The sequence below is a fragment of the Triturus cristatus genome, chromosome 8 (assembly GCF_964204655.1).
Source record: "Triturus cristatus chromosome 8, aTriCri1.1, whole genome shotgun sequence".
Taxonomy (NCBI): domain Eukaryota; kingdom Metazoa; phylum Chordata; class Amphibia; order Caudata; family Salamandridae; genus Triturus; species Triturus cristatus.
The window spans coordinates 1620769163-1620783165 of NC_140591.1; the positions used below are offsets into that span (position 1 = coordinate 1620769163).

Below are 14003 nucleotides of genomic sequence, written 5' to 3' on the forward strand. Positions count from 1 at the left end.
TCTTTTTTCCCTTTTTCATTCAAAGCATTACTTTGAAAATCTTCACAATACCACGTTTTTTTGTTTTTCAATTTAAGATGACCCATTCTAATGTTCACAGAACAACACTTTTCTTTTTAAAATGTATTAAACATTTGCGTGATGAAAATTATTTTCACATGTAAGGACCAATAATAAGGTGCTGCTGAGATTTGAACTCAGGATTTCCTGTTTACGAGACAGGCGCTTTAACCACTTAGCCACAGCACCTACTTTAGTGATATAGAAGGGATTATTAATTTAGGATTGGTGATCAAATTCTGTGCCTGTGTTAAAGTGTCTTAATATGTATTCTAATGTTAAACAAGCAAGGATTCCTAATCTGTAAACAAGAATTGCTACGTTGTATTAAAAAAGAACACATTTTGAACTCAATCCCATATTTTGAATAGTTCATAAATAAGTGTTTTACATATATTCATCAATATTGCTCAAATATAGGGTTATATTTCATCTGCCTCTTGCTCATTGAAATACCTTTTTGATTTTGCAATCACAGTATTGTTACTATAATATTGAAAACACTTTCAGTTTTTATTAGGTTTAAGATGATCTGTTCAACCGAAAGATAAATCAAACTTTTCTAATTTAATTGAATCGCAGGATGAATTAATGAAAATAGTTTTTTATTTAAGAATGAGGAAAGCAAGGCACTGCTGAGATTTGAACTCAGGATCTCCTGTTTACTAGACAGGCACTTTAACCAGCTAAGCCACAGCACCCTCTTGAAAATGCTTTAAGGAACAGTTTGCCATATGGTGTTCAAGAGAATCCTGAGTTTTTCACTTTCATAATCATTTCTCAGTTCAGAAAACGCTCTACTCAACTACTTTAGACGAGGATACTGATCCTATTGATAAACACCTCATTGATATATTGCTTATCCTGTTCATAAATGTTTTAATTATGCCTTCTTTAAGAATGCATTACTTGATTTCAACTCTAGAATGATTTTTTATCTCTATTTTGCTCTTTGTCACTCTTTTTTCCCTTTTTCATTCAAAGCATTACTTTGAAAATCTTCACAATACCATGTTTTTTTGTTTTTCAATTTAAGATGACCCATTCTAATGTTCACAGAACAACACTTTTCTTTTTAAAATGTATTAAACATTTGCGTGATGAAAATTATTTTTACATGTAAGGACCAATAATAAGGTGCTGCTGAGATTTGAACTCAGGATTTCCTGTTTACGAGACAGGGGCTTTAACCACTTAGCCACAGCACCTATTTTAGTGATACAGAAGGGATCATTAATTTAGTATTGGTGATCAAATTCTGTGCCTGTGTTAAAGTGTCCTAATAAGTTTTCTAATGTTAAACAAGCAAGGATTCCTAATCTGTAAACAAGAATAGCTATGTTGTATTAAAAAAGAACAAAATTTAAATTCAATCCCATATGTTGAATAGTTCATAAATAAGTGTTTTACATATATTAATCAATATTGCTCAAATCTAGGGTTATATTTCATCTGCCTCTTGCTCATTGAAATACCTTTTTGATTTTTGCAATCACAGTATTGTTACTATAATATTGAAAACACTTTCAGTTTTTAATAGGTTTAAGATGATCTGTTCAACCGAAAAATAAATCAGACTTTTCTAATTTAATTGAATCGCAGGACGAATTAATGAAAATAGTTTTTTATTTAAGAATGAGGAAAGCAAGGCAATGCTGAGATTTGAACTCAGGTGTCCTGTTTACTAGACAGGCGCTTTAACCAGCTAAGCCACTGCACCCTCTTGAAAATGCTTTAAGGAACAGTTTGCCATATGGTGTTCAAGAGAAACCTGAGTTTTTCACTTTCATAATCATTTCTCAGTTCAGAAAACGCACTACTCAAATAGTTTAGACGAGGATACTGATCCTATTCATAAACACCTCATTGATATATTGCTTATCCTGTTCATAAATGTTTTAATTATGCCTTCTTTAAGAATGCATTACTTGATTTCAACTCTAGAATGATTTTTCATCTCTATTTTGCTCTTTGTCACTCTTTTTTCCCTGTTTCATTCAAAGCATTACTTTGAAAATCTTCACAATACCACGTTTTTTTGTTTTTCAATTTAAGATGACCCATTCTAATGTTCACAGAACAACACTTTTCTTTTTAAAATGTATTAAACATTTGCGTGATGAAAATTATTTTTACATGTAAGGACCAATAATAAGGTGCTGCTGAGATTTGAACTCAGGATTTCCTGTTTACGAGACAGGCACTTTAACCACTTAGCCACAGCATCTACTTTAGTGATACTGAAGGGATCATTAATTTAGTATTGGTGATCAACTTCTGTGCCTGTGTTAAAGTGTCTTAATATGTATTCTAATGTTAAACAAGCAAGGATTCCTAATCTGTAAACAAGAATAGCTATGTTGTATTAAAAAAGAACACATTTTAAACTCAATCCCATATTTTGAATAGTTTATAAATAAGTGTTTTACATATATTCATCAATATTGCTCAAATCTAGGGTCATATTTCATCTGCCTCTTGCTCATTGAAATACCTTTTTGATTTTGCAATCACAGTATTGTTACTATAATATTGAAAACACTTTCAGTTTTTATTAGGTTTAAGATGATCTGTTCAACCGAAAGATAAATCAGACTTTTCTAATTTAATTGAATCGCAGGATGACTTAATGAAAATAATTTTTTATTTAAGAATGAGGAAAGCAAGGCACTGCTGAGATTTGAACTCAGGATCTCCTGTTCACTAGATAGGCGCTTTATCCAGGTAAGCCACAGCACCCTCTTGAAAATGTTTTAAGGAACAGTTTGCCATATGGTGTTCAAGAGAAACCTGAGTTTTTCACTTTCATAATCATTTCTCAGTTCAGAAAACGCACTACTCAAATAGTTTAGACGAGGATACTGATCCTATTCATAAACACCTCATTGATATATTGCTTATCCTGTTCATAAATGTTTTAATTATGCCTTCTTTAAGAATGCATTACTTGAATTCAACTCTAGAATGATTTTTTATCTCGATTTTGCTCTTTGTCACTCTTTTTTCCCTTTTTCATTCAAAGCATTACTTTGAAAATCTTCACAATACCACGTTTTTTTGTTTTTCAATTTAAGATGACCCATTCTAATGTTCACAGAACAACACTTTTCTTTTTAAAATATATTAAACATTTGCGTGCTGAAAATTATTTTTACATGTAAGGACCAATAATAAGGTGCTGCTGAGATTTGAACGCAGGATTTCTTGTTTATGAGACAGGCGCTTTAACCACTTAGCCACAGCAGCTCTTTTAGTGCTACAGAAGGGATCATTAATTTAGTATTGGTGATCAAATTCTGTGCCTGTGTTAAAGTGTCTTAATATGTATTCTAATGTTAAACAAGCAAGGATTCCTAATCTGTAAACAAGAATAGCTATGTTGTATTACAAAAGAACACATTTTAAACTCAATCCCATATTTTGAATAGTTCACAAATAAGTGTTTTACATATATTCATCAATATTGCTCAAATCTGGGGTTATATTTCATCTGCCTCTTACTCATTGAAATACCTTTTTGATATTGCAATCACAGTATTGTTACTATAATATTGAAAACACATTCAGTTTTTATTAGGTTTAAGATGATCTGTTCAACCGAAAGATAAATCAGACTTTTCTAATTGAATTGAATCGCAGGACGACTTAATGAAAATAGTTTTTTATATAAGAATGAGGAAAGCAAGGCACTGCTGAGAGTTGAACTCAGGATCTCCTGTTTACTAGACAGGCGCTTTAACCAGCTAAGCCACAGCACCCTCTTGAAAATGCTTTAAGGAACAGTTTGCCATATGGTGTTCAAGAGAATCCTGAGTTTTTCACTTTCATAATCATTTCTCAGTTCAGAAAACGCTCTACTCAACTACTTTAGACGAGGATACTGATCCTATTCATAAACACCTCATTTATATATTGCTTATCTTGTTCATAAATGTTTTAATCATGCCTTCTTTAAGAATGCATTACTTGAATTCAACTCTAGAATGATTTTTTATCTCTATTTTGCTCTTTGTCACTCTTTTTTCCCTTTTTCATTCAAAACATTACTTTGAAAATCTTCACAACACCACGTTTTTTTGTTTTTCAATTTAAGATGACGCATTCTAATGTTCACAGAACAACACTTTTCTTTTTAAAATGTATTAAACATTTGCGTGATGAAAATTATTTTTACATGTAAGGACCAATAATAAGGTGCTGCTGAGATTTGAACTCAGGATTTCATGTTTACGAGACAGGCGCTTTAACCACTTGGCCACAGCATCTACTTTAGTGCTACAGAAGGGATCATTAATTTGGTATTGGTGATCAACTTCTGTGCCTGTGTTAAAGTGTCTTAATATGTATTCTAATGTTAAACAAGCAAGGATTCCTAATCTGTAAACAAGAATAGCTATGTTGTATTAAAAAAGAACACATTTTAAACTCAATCCCATATTTTGAATAGTTTATAAATAAGTGTTTTACATTTATTCATCAATATTGCTCAATCTAGGGTCATATTTCATCTGCCTCTTGCTCATTGAAATACCTTTTTGATTTTGCAATCACAGTATTGTTACTATAATATTGAAAACACTTTCAGTTTTTATTAGGTTTAAGATGATTTGTTCAACCGATAGATAAATCAGACTTTTCTAATTTAATTGAATCGCAGGACGATTTAATGAAAATAGTTTTTTATTTAAGAATGAGGAAAGCAAGGCACTGCTGAGATTTGAACTCAGGATCTCCTGTTTACTAGACAGGCGCTTTAACCAGCTAAGCCACAGCACCCTCTTGAAAATGCTTTAAGGAACAGTTTGCCATATGGTGTTCAAGAGAAACCTGAGTTTTTCACTTTCATAATCATTTCTCAGTTCAGAAAACGCTCTACTCAACTACTTTAGACGAGGATACTGATCCTATTCATAAACACCTCATTGATATATTGCTTATCCTGTTCATAAATGTTTTAATTATGCCTTCTTTAAGAATGCATTACTTGATTTCAACTCTAGAATGATTTTTTATCTCTATTTTGCTCTTTGTCACTCTTTTTTCCCTTTTTCATTCAAAGCATTACTTTGAAAATCTTCACAATACCACGTTTGTTAGTTTTACAATTTAAGATGACCCATTCTAATGTTCGGAGAACAACACTTTTCTTTTTAAAATGTATTAAACATTTGCGTGATGAAAATTATTTTTACATGTAAGGACCAATAATAAGGTGCTGCTGAGATTTGAACTCAGGATTTCCTGTTTACGAAACAGGGGCTTTAACCACTTAGCCACAGCACCTATTTTAGTGATACAGAAGGGATCATTAATTTAGTATTGGTAATCAAATTCTGTGCCTTTGTTAAAGTGTCTTAATATGTATTCTAATGTTAAACAAGCAAGGATTCCTAATCTGTAAACAAGAATAGCTATGTTGTATTACAAAAGAACACATTTTAAACTCAATCCCATATTTTGAATAGTTCATAAATAAGTGTTTTACATATATTCATCAATATTGCTCTAATCTAGGGTTATATTTCATCTGCCTCTTGCTCATTGAAATACCTTTTTGATTTTTGCAATCACAGTATTGTTACTATAATATTGAAAACACTTTCAGTTGTTATTAGGTTTAAGATGATCTGTTCAACCGAAAGATAAATCAGACTTTTCTAATTTAATCGAATCGCAGGACGACTTATTGAAAATAATTTTTTATTTAAGAATGAGGAAAGCAAGGCACTGCTGAGATTTGAACTCAGGATCTCCTGTTTACTAAACAGGCGCTTTAACCAGCTAAGCCACAGCACCCTCTTGAAAATGCTTTAAGGAACAGTTTGCCATATGGTGTTCAAGAGAAACCTGAGTTTTTCACTTTCATAATCATTTCTCAGTTCAGAAAACGCACTACTCAAATAGTTTAGACGAGGATACTGATCCTATTCATAAACACCTCATTGATATATTGCTTATCCTGTTCATAAATATTTTAATTATGCCTTCTTTAAGAATGCATTACTTGATTTCAACTCTAGAATGATTTTTCATCTCTATTTTGCTCTTTGTCACTCTTTTTTCCCTTTTTCATTCAAAGCATTACTTTGAAAATCTTCACAATACCACGTTTTTTTGTTTTTCAATTTAAGATGACCCATTCTAATGTTCACAGAACAACACTTTTCTTTTTAAAATGTATTAAACATTTGCGTGATGAAAATTATTTTTACATGTAAGGACCAATAATAAGGTGCTGCTGAGATTTGAACTCAGGATTTCCTGTTTACGAGACAGGCGCTTTAACCACCTAGCCACAGCACCTATTTTAGTGATACAGAAGGGATCATTAATTTAGTATTGGTGATCAACTTCTGTGCCTGTGTTAAAGTGTCTTAATATGTATTCTAATGTTAAACAAGCAAGGATTCCTAATCTGTAAACAAGAATAGCTATGTTGTATTAGAAAAGAACACATTTTAAAATCAATCCCATATTTTGAATAGTGTATAAATAAGTGTTTTACATATATTCATCAATATTGCTCAAATCTAGGGTCATATTTCATCTGCCTCTTGCTCATTGAAATACCTTTTTGATTTTGCAATCACAGTATTGTTACTATAATATTGAAAACACTTTCAGTTTTTATTAGGTTTAAGATGATCTGTTCAAACGAAAGATAAATCAGACTTTTCTAATTGAATTGAATCGCAGGACGACTTAATGAAAATAGTTTTTTATATAGGAATGAGGAAAGCAAGGCACTGCTGAGATTTGAACTCAGGATCTCCTGTTTACTAGACAGGCGCTTTAACCACCTGAGCCAAAGCACCCTCTTGAAAAAGCTTTAAGGAGCAGTTTGCCATATGGTGTTCAAGAGAATCCTGAGTTTTTCACTTTCATAATCATTTCTCAGTTCAGAAAACGCTCTACTCAACTACTTCAGATGAGGATACTGATCCTATTCATAAACACCTCATTGATATATTGCTTATCTTGTTCATAAATGTTTTAATCATGCCTTCTTTAAGAATGCATTACTTGAATTCAACTCTAGAATGATTTTTTATCTCTATTTTGCTCTTTGTCACTCTTTTTTCCCTTTTTCATTCAAAACATTACTTTGAAAATCTTCACAAAGCCACGTTTTTTTGTTTTTCAATTTAAGATGACCCATTCTAATGTTCACAGAACAATACTTTTCTTTTTAAAATGTATTAAACATTTGCGTGATGAAAATTATTTTTACATGTAAGGACCAATAATAAGGTGCTGCTGAGATTTGAACTCAGGATTTCCTGTTTACGAGACAGGCACTTTAACCACTTAGCCACAGCACCTATTTTAGTGATACAGAAGGGATCATTAATTTAGTATTGGTGATCAAATTCTGTGCCTGTGTTAAAGTGTCTTAATATGTATTCTAATGTTAAACAAGCAAGGATTCCTAATCTGTAAACAAGAATAGCTATGTTGTATTACAAAAGAACACATTTTAAACTCAATCCCATATTTTGAATAGTTCATAAATAAGTGTTTTACATATATTCATCAATATTGCTCAAATCTAGGGTTATATTTCATCTGCCTCTTGCTCATTGAAATACCTTTTTGATTTTTGCAATCACAGTATTGTTACTATAATATTGAAAACACTTTCAGTTTTTATTAGGTTTAAGATGATCTGTTCAATCGAAAGATAAATCAGACTTTTCTAATTGAATTGAATCGCAGGACGACTTAATGAAAATAGTTTTTTATATAAGAATGAGGAAAGCAAGGCACTGCTGAGATTTGAACTCAGGATCTCCTGTTTACTAGACAGGCGCTTTAACCAGCTAAGCCACAGCACCCTCTTGAAAATGCTTTAAGGAACAGTTTGCCATATGGTGTTCAAGAGAATCCTGAGTTTTTCACTTTCATAATCATTTCTCAGTTCAGAAAACGCTCTACTCAACTACTTTAGACGAGGATACTGATCCTATTCATAAACACCTCATTGATATATTGCTTATCTTGTTCATAAATGTTTTAATCATGCCTTCTTTAAGAATGCATTACTTGAATTCAACTCTAGAATGATTTTTTATCTCTATTTTGCTCTTTGTCACTCTTTTTTACCTTTTTCATTCAAAACATTACTTTGAAAATCTTCACAACACCACGTTTTTTTGTTTTTCAATTTAAGATGACCCATTCTAATGTTCACAGAACAACACTTTTCTTTTTAAATGTATTAAACATTTGCGTGACGAAAATTATTTTTACATGTAAGGACCAATAATAAGGTGCTGCTGAGATTTGAACTCAGGATTTCCTGTTTTTCCTGTTTACGAGACAGGCGCTTTAACCACTTAGCCACAGCACCTATTTTAGTGATACAGAAGGGATCATTAATTTAGTATTGGTGATCAAATTCTGTGCCTGTGTTAAAGTGTCTTAATATGTATTCTAATGTTAAACAAGTAAGGATTCCTAATCTGTAAACACGAATAGCTATGTTGTATTACAAAAGAACACATTTTAAACTCAATCCCATATTTTGAATAGTTCATAAATAAGTGTTTTACATATATTAATCAATATTGCTCAAATCTAGGGTTATATTTCATTTGCCTCTTGCTCATTGAAATACATTTTTTAATTTTTGCAATCACAGTATTGTTACTATAATATTGAAAACACTTTCAGTTTTTATTAGGTTTAAGATGATCTGTTCAACCGAAAGATAAATCAGACTTTTCTTATTGAATTGAATCGCAGGACGAATTAATGAAAATAGTTTTTTATTTAAGAATGAGGAAAGCAAGGCACTGCTGAGATTTGAACTCAGGATCTCCTGTTTACTAGAAAGGCGCTTTAACCAGCTAAGCGACAGCACCCTCTTGAAAATGCTTTAAGGAACAGTTTGCCATATGGTGTTCAAGAGAATCCTGAGTTTTTCACTTTCATAATCATTTCTCAGTTCCGAAAACGCACTACTCAAATAGTTTAGACGAGGATACTGATCCTATTCATAAACACCTCATTGATATATTGCTTATCCTGTTCATAAATGTTTTAATTATGCCTTCTTTAAGAATGCATTACTTGAATTCAACTCTAGAATGATTTTTTATCTCTATTTTGATCTTTGTCACTCTTTTTTCCCTTTTTCATTCAAAGCATTACTTTGAAAATCTTCACAATACCACGTTTTTTTGTTTTTCAATTTAAGATGACCCATTCTAATGTTCACAGAACAACACTTTTCTTTTTAAAATGTATTAAACATTTGCGTGCTGAAAAATATTTTTACATGTAAGGACCAATAATAAGGTGCTGCTGAGATTTGAACTCAGGATTTCCTGTTTACGAGACATGCACTTTAACCACTTTGCCACAGCACCTAGTTTAGTGATACAGAAGGGATCATTAATTTAGTATTGGTGATCAAATTCTGTGCCTGTGTTAAAGTGTCTTAATATGTATTCTAATGAAAAACAAGCAAGGATTCCTAATCTGTAAACAAGAATAGCTATGTTGTATTACAAAAGAACACATTTTAAACTCAATCCCATATTTTGAATAGTTCATAAATAAGTGTTTTACATATATTCATCAATATTGCTCAAATCTGGTGTTATATTTCATCTGCCTCTTGCTCATTGAAATACCTTTTTGATTTTGCAATCACAGTATTGTTATAATATTGAAAACACTTTCAGTTTTTATTAGGTTTAAGATGATCTGTTCAACCGAAAGATAAATCAGACTTTTCTAATTGAATTGAATCGCAGGACGACTTAATGAAAATAGTTTTTTATATAAGAATGAGGAAAGCAAGGCACTGCTGAGATTCGAACTCAGGATCTCCTGTTCACTAGACAGGCGCTTTAACCAGCTAAGCCACAGCACCCTCTTGAAAATGCTTTAAGGAACAGTTTGCCATATGGTGTTCAAGAGAATCCTGAGTTTTTCACTTTCATAATCATTTCTCAGTTCAGAAAACGCTCTACTCAACTACTTTAGATGAGGATACTGATCCTATTCATAAACACCTCATTGATATATTGCTTATCTTGTTCATAAATGTTTTAATCATGCCTTCTTTAAGAATGCATTACTTGAATTCAACTCTAGAATGATTTTTTATCTCTATTTTGCTCTTTGTCACTCTTTTTTACCTTTTTCATTCAAAACATTACTTTGAAAATCTTCACAACACCACGTTTTTTTGTTTTTCAATTTAAGATGACCCATTCTAATGTTCACAGAACAACACTTTTCTTTTTAAATGTATTAAACATTTGCGTGACGAAAATTATTTTTACATGTAAGGACCAATAATAAGGTGCTGCTGAGATTTGAACTCAGGATTTCCTGTTTACGAGACAGGTGCTTTAACCACTTAGCCACAGCACCTATTTTAGTGATACAGAAGGGATCATTAATTTAGTATTGGTGATCAAATTCTGTGCCTGTGTTAAAGTGTCTTAATATGTATTCTAATGTTAAACAAGCAAGGATTCCTAATCTGTAAACACGAATAGCTATGTTGTATTACAAAAGAACACATTTTAAACTCAATCCCATATTTTGAATAGTTCATAAATAAGTGTTTTACATATATTAATCAATATTGTTCAAATCTAGGGTTATATTTCATCTGCCTCTTGCTCATTGAAATACCTTTTTGATTTTTGCAATCACAGGATTGTTACTATAATATTGAAAACAGTTTCAGTTTTTATTAGGTTTAAGATGATCTGTTCAACCGAAAGATAAATCAGACTTTTCTAATTTAATTGAATCGCAGGACGAATTAATGAAAATAGTTTTTTATATAAGAATGAGGAAAGCAAGGCACTGCTGAGATTTGAACTCAGGATCTCCTGTTTACTAGACAGGCGCTTTAACCAGCTAAGCCACAGCACCCTCTTGAAAATGCTTTAAGGAACAGTTTGCCATATGGTGTTCAAGAGAATCCTGAGTTTTTCACTTTCATAATCATTTCTCAGTTCAGAAAACGCACTACTCAAATAGTTTAGACGATGATACTGATCCTATTCATAAACACCTCATTGATATATTGCTTATCTTATTCATAAATGTTTTAATCATGCCTTCTTTAAGAATGCATTACTTGAATTCTACTCTAGAATGATTTTTTATCTCTATTTTGCTCTTTGTCACTCTTTTTTCCCTTTTTCATTCAAAACATTACTTTGAAAATCTTCACAACACCACGTTTTTTTGTTTTTCAATTTAAGATGACCCATTCCAATGTTCACAGAACAATACTTTTCTTTTTAAAATGTCTTAAACATTTGCGTAATGAAAATTATTTTTACATGTAAGGACCAATAATAAGGTGCTGCTGAGATTTGAACTCAGGATTTCCTGTTTACGAGACAGGTGCTTTAACCACTTAGCCACAGCACCTACTTTAGGGATAGAGAAGGGATCATTAATTTAGTATTGGTGATCAAATTCTGGGCCTGTGTTAAAGTGTCTTAATATGTATTCTAATGTTAAAAAAGTAAGGATTCCTAATCTGTAAACAAAAATAGCTATGTTGTATTAAAAAAGAACACATTTTAAACTCAATCCCATATTTTGAATAGTTCATGAATAAGTGTTTTATATATATTCATCAATATTGCTCAAATCTAGGGTTATATTTCATCTGCCTCTTGCTCATTGAAATACCTTTTTGATTTTGCAATCACAGTATTGTTACTATAATATTGAAAACACTTTCAGTTTTTATTAGGTTTAAGATGATCTGTTCAACCGAAAGATAAATCAGACTTTTCTAATTTAATTGAATCGCAGGACGAATTAATGAAAATAGTTTTTTATTTAAGAATGAGGAAAGCAAGGCACTGCTGAGATTTGAACTCAGAAGCTCCTGTTTACTAGACAGGCACTTTAACCAGCTAAGCCACAGCAACCTCTTGAAAATGCTTTAAAGAACAGTTTGCCATATGGTGTTCAAGAGAATCTTGAGTTTTTCACTTTCATAATCATTTCTCAGTTCAGAAAACGCTCTACTCAACTACTTTAGACGAGGATACTGATCCTATTGATAAACACCTCATTGATATATTGCTTATCCTGTTCATAAATGTTTTAATTATGCCTTCTTTAAGAATGCATTACTTGATTTCAACTCTAGAATGATTTTTTATCTCTATTTTGCTCTTTGTCACTCTTTTTTCCCTTTTTCATTCAAAGCATTACTTTGAAAATCTTCACAATTCCATGTTTTTTTGTTTTTCAATTTAAGATGACCCATTCTAATGTTCACAGAACAACACTTTTCTTTTTAAAATGTATTAAACATTTACGTGATGAAAATTATTTTTACATGTAAGGACCAATAATAAGGCGCTGCTGACATTTGAACTCAGGATTTCCTGTTTACGAGACAGGTACTTTAACCACTTAGCCACAGCACCTATTTTAGTGATACAGAAGGGATCATTAATTTAGTATTGGTGATCAAATTCTGTGCCTGTGTTAAAGTGTCTTAATATGTATTCTAATGATAAACAAGCAAGGATTCCTAATCTGTAAACAAGAATAGCTATGTTGTATTACAAAAGAACACATTTTAAACTCAATCCCATATTTTGAATAGTTCATAAATAAGTGTTTTACATATATTCATCAATATTGCTCAAATCTAGGGTTATATTTCATCTGCCTCTTGCTCATTGAAATACCTTTTTGATTTTTGCAATCACAGTATTGTTACTATAATATTGAAAACACTTTCAGTTTTTATTAGGTTTAAGATGATCTGTTCAACCGAAAGATAAATCAGACTTTTCTAATTGAATTGAATCGCAGGACGACTTAATAAAAATAGTTTTTTATATAAGAATGAGGAAAGCAAGGCACTGCTGAGATTTGAACTCAGCATCTCCTGTTTACTAGACAGGCGCTTTAACCAGCTAAGCCACAGCACCCTCTTGAAAATGCTTTAAGGAACAGTTTGCCATATGGTGTTCAAGAGAATCCTGAGTTTTTCACTTTCATAATCATTTCTCAGTTCAGAAAACGCTCTACTCAACTACTTTAGACGAGGATACTGATCCTATTCATAAACACCTCATTGATATATTGCTTATCTTGTTCATAAATGTTTTAATCATGCCTTCTTTAAGAATGCATTACTTGAATTCAACTCTAGAATGATTTTTTATCTCTATTTTGCTCTTTGTCACTCTTTTTTCCCTTTTTCATTCAAAACATTACTTTGAAAATCTTCACAATACCACGTTTTTTTGTTTTTCAATTTTAGATGACCCATTCTAATGTTCACAGAACAACACTTTTCTTTTTAAAATGTATTAAACATTTGCGTGATGAAAATTATTTTTACATGTAAGGAGCAATAATAAGGCGCTGCTGACATTTGAACCCAGGATTTCCTGTTTACGAGACAGGTACTTTAACCACTTAGCCACAGCACCTTTTTTAAAGATACAGAAGGGATCATTAATTTAGTATTGGTGATCAAATTCTGTGCCTGTGTTAAAGTGTCTTAATATGTATTCTAATGTTAAACAAGCAAGGATTCCTAATCTGTAAACACGAATAGCTATGTTGTATTACAAAGGAACACATTTTAAACTCAATCCCATATTTTGAATAGTTCATAAATAAGTGTTTTACATATATTAATCAATATTGCTCAAATCTAGGGTTATATTTCATCTGCCTCTTGCTCATTGAAATACATTTTTTAATTTTTGCAATCACAGAATTGTTACTATAATATTGAAAACACTTTCAGTTTTTATTAGGTTTAAGATGATCTGTTCAACCGAAAGATAAATCAGACTTTTCTAATTTAATTGAATCGCAGGACGAATTAATGAAAATAGTTTTTTATTTAGGAATGAGGAAAGCAAGGCACTGCTGAGATTTGAACTCAGGATCTCCTGTTTACTAGAACGGCGCTTTAACCA

General features: G+C 31.5%; 15 non-coding genes across 15 annotated transcripts; all 15 read right to left on the bottom strand.

Moving 5' to 3' along the window:
• Positions 1-176: 176 nt before the first annotated feature.
• TRNAT-CGU (transfer RNA threonine (anticodon CGU)) lies at positions 177-249 on the bottom strand. Its single transcript has one exon. It is a non-coding gene; the product is annotated as a tRNA-Thr (tRNA).
• Positions 250-687: 438 nt separating this feature from the next.
• TRNAT-AGU (transfer RNA threonine (anticodon AGU)) lies at positions 688-761 on the bottom strand. Its single transcript has one exon. It is a non-coding gene; the product is annotated as a tRNA-Thr (tRNA).
• A 434-nt stretch (positions 762-1195) lies between these two features.
• TRNAT-CGU (transfer RNA threonine (anticodon CGU)) lies at positions 1196-1268 on the bottom strand. The gene has a single exon. It is a non-coding gene; the product is annotated as a tRNA-Thr (tRNA).
• A 2476-nt stretch (positions 1269-3744) lies between these two features.
• On the bottom strand, positions 3745-3818 carry TRNAT-AGU (transfer RNA threonine (anticodon AGU)). The gene has a single exon. It is a non-coding gene; the product is annotated as a tRNA-Thr (tRNA).
• A 944-nt stretch (positions 3819-4762) lies between these two features.
• TRNAT-AGU (transfer RNA threonine (anticodon AGU)) lies at positions 4763-4836 on the bottom strand. The gene has a single exon. It is a non-coding gene; the product is annotated as a tRNA-Thr (tRNA).
• A 434-nt stretch (positions 4837-5270) lies between these two features.
• Positions 5271-5343, bottom strand: TRNAT-CGU (transfer RNA threonine (anticodon CGU)). The gene has a single exon. It is a non-coding gene; the product is annotated as a tRNA-Thr (tRNA).
• Positions 5344-5782: 439 nt separating this feature from the next.
• On the bottom strand, positions 5783-5856 carry TRNAT-AGU (transfer RNA threonine (anticodon AGU)). The gene has a single exon. It is a non-coding gene; the product is annotated as a tRNA-Thr (tRNA).
• A 434-nt stretch (positions 5857-6290) lies between these two features.
• TRNAT-CGU (transfer RNA threonine (anticodon CGU)) lies at positions 6291-6363 on the bottom strand. Its single transcript has one exon. It is a non-coding gene; the product is annotated as a tRNA-Thr (tRNA).
• A 946-nt stretch (positions 6364-7309) lies between these two features.
• On the bottom strand, positions 7310-7382 carry TRNAT-CGU (transfer RNA threonine (anticodon CGU)). Its single transcript has one exon. It is a non-coding gene; the product is annotated as a tRNA-Thr (tRNA).
• A 439-nt stretch (positions 7383-7821) lies between these two features.
• TRNAT-AGU (transfer RNA threonine (anticodon AGU)) lies at positions 7822-7895 on the bottom strand. The gene has a single exon. It is a non-coding gene; the product is annotated as a tRNA-Thr (tRNA).
• Positions 7896-8328: 433 nt separating this feature from the next.
• Positions 8329-8410, bottom strand: TRNAT-CGU (transfer RNA threonine (anticodon CGU)). Its single transcript is given in 2 exon segments — positions 8329-8364; positions 8374-8410. It is a non-coding gene; the product is annotated as a tRNA-Thr (tRNA).
• Positions 8411-9866: 1456 nt separating this feature from the next.
• Positions 9867-9940, bottom strand: TRNAT-AGU (transfer RNA threonine (anticodon AGU)). Its single transcript has one exon. It is a non-coding gene; the product is annotated as a tRNA-Thr (tRNA).
• Positions 9941-10373: 433 nt separating this feature from the next.
• TRNAT-CGU (transfer RNA threonine (anticodon CGU)) lies at positions 10374-10446 on the bottom strand. Its single transcript has one exon. It is a non-coding gene; the product is annotated as a tRNA-Thr (tRNA).
• A 439-nt stretch (positions 10447-10885) lies between these two features.
• On the bottom strand, positions 10886-10959 carry TRNAT-AGU (transfer RNA threonine (anticodon AGU)). Its single transcript has one exon. It is a non-coding gene; the product is annotated as a tRNA-Thr (tRNA).
• Positions 10960-11393: 434 nt separating this feature from the next.
• TRNAT-CGU (transfer RNA threonine (anticodon CGU)) lies at positions 11394-11466 on the bottom strand. Its single transcript has one exon. It is a non-coding gene; the product is annotated as a tRNA-Thr (tRNA).
• Positions 11467-14003: the final 2537 nt, after the last annotated feature.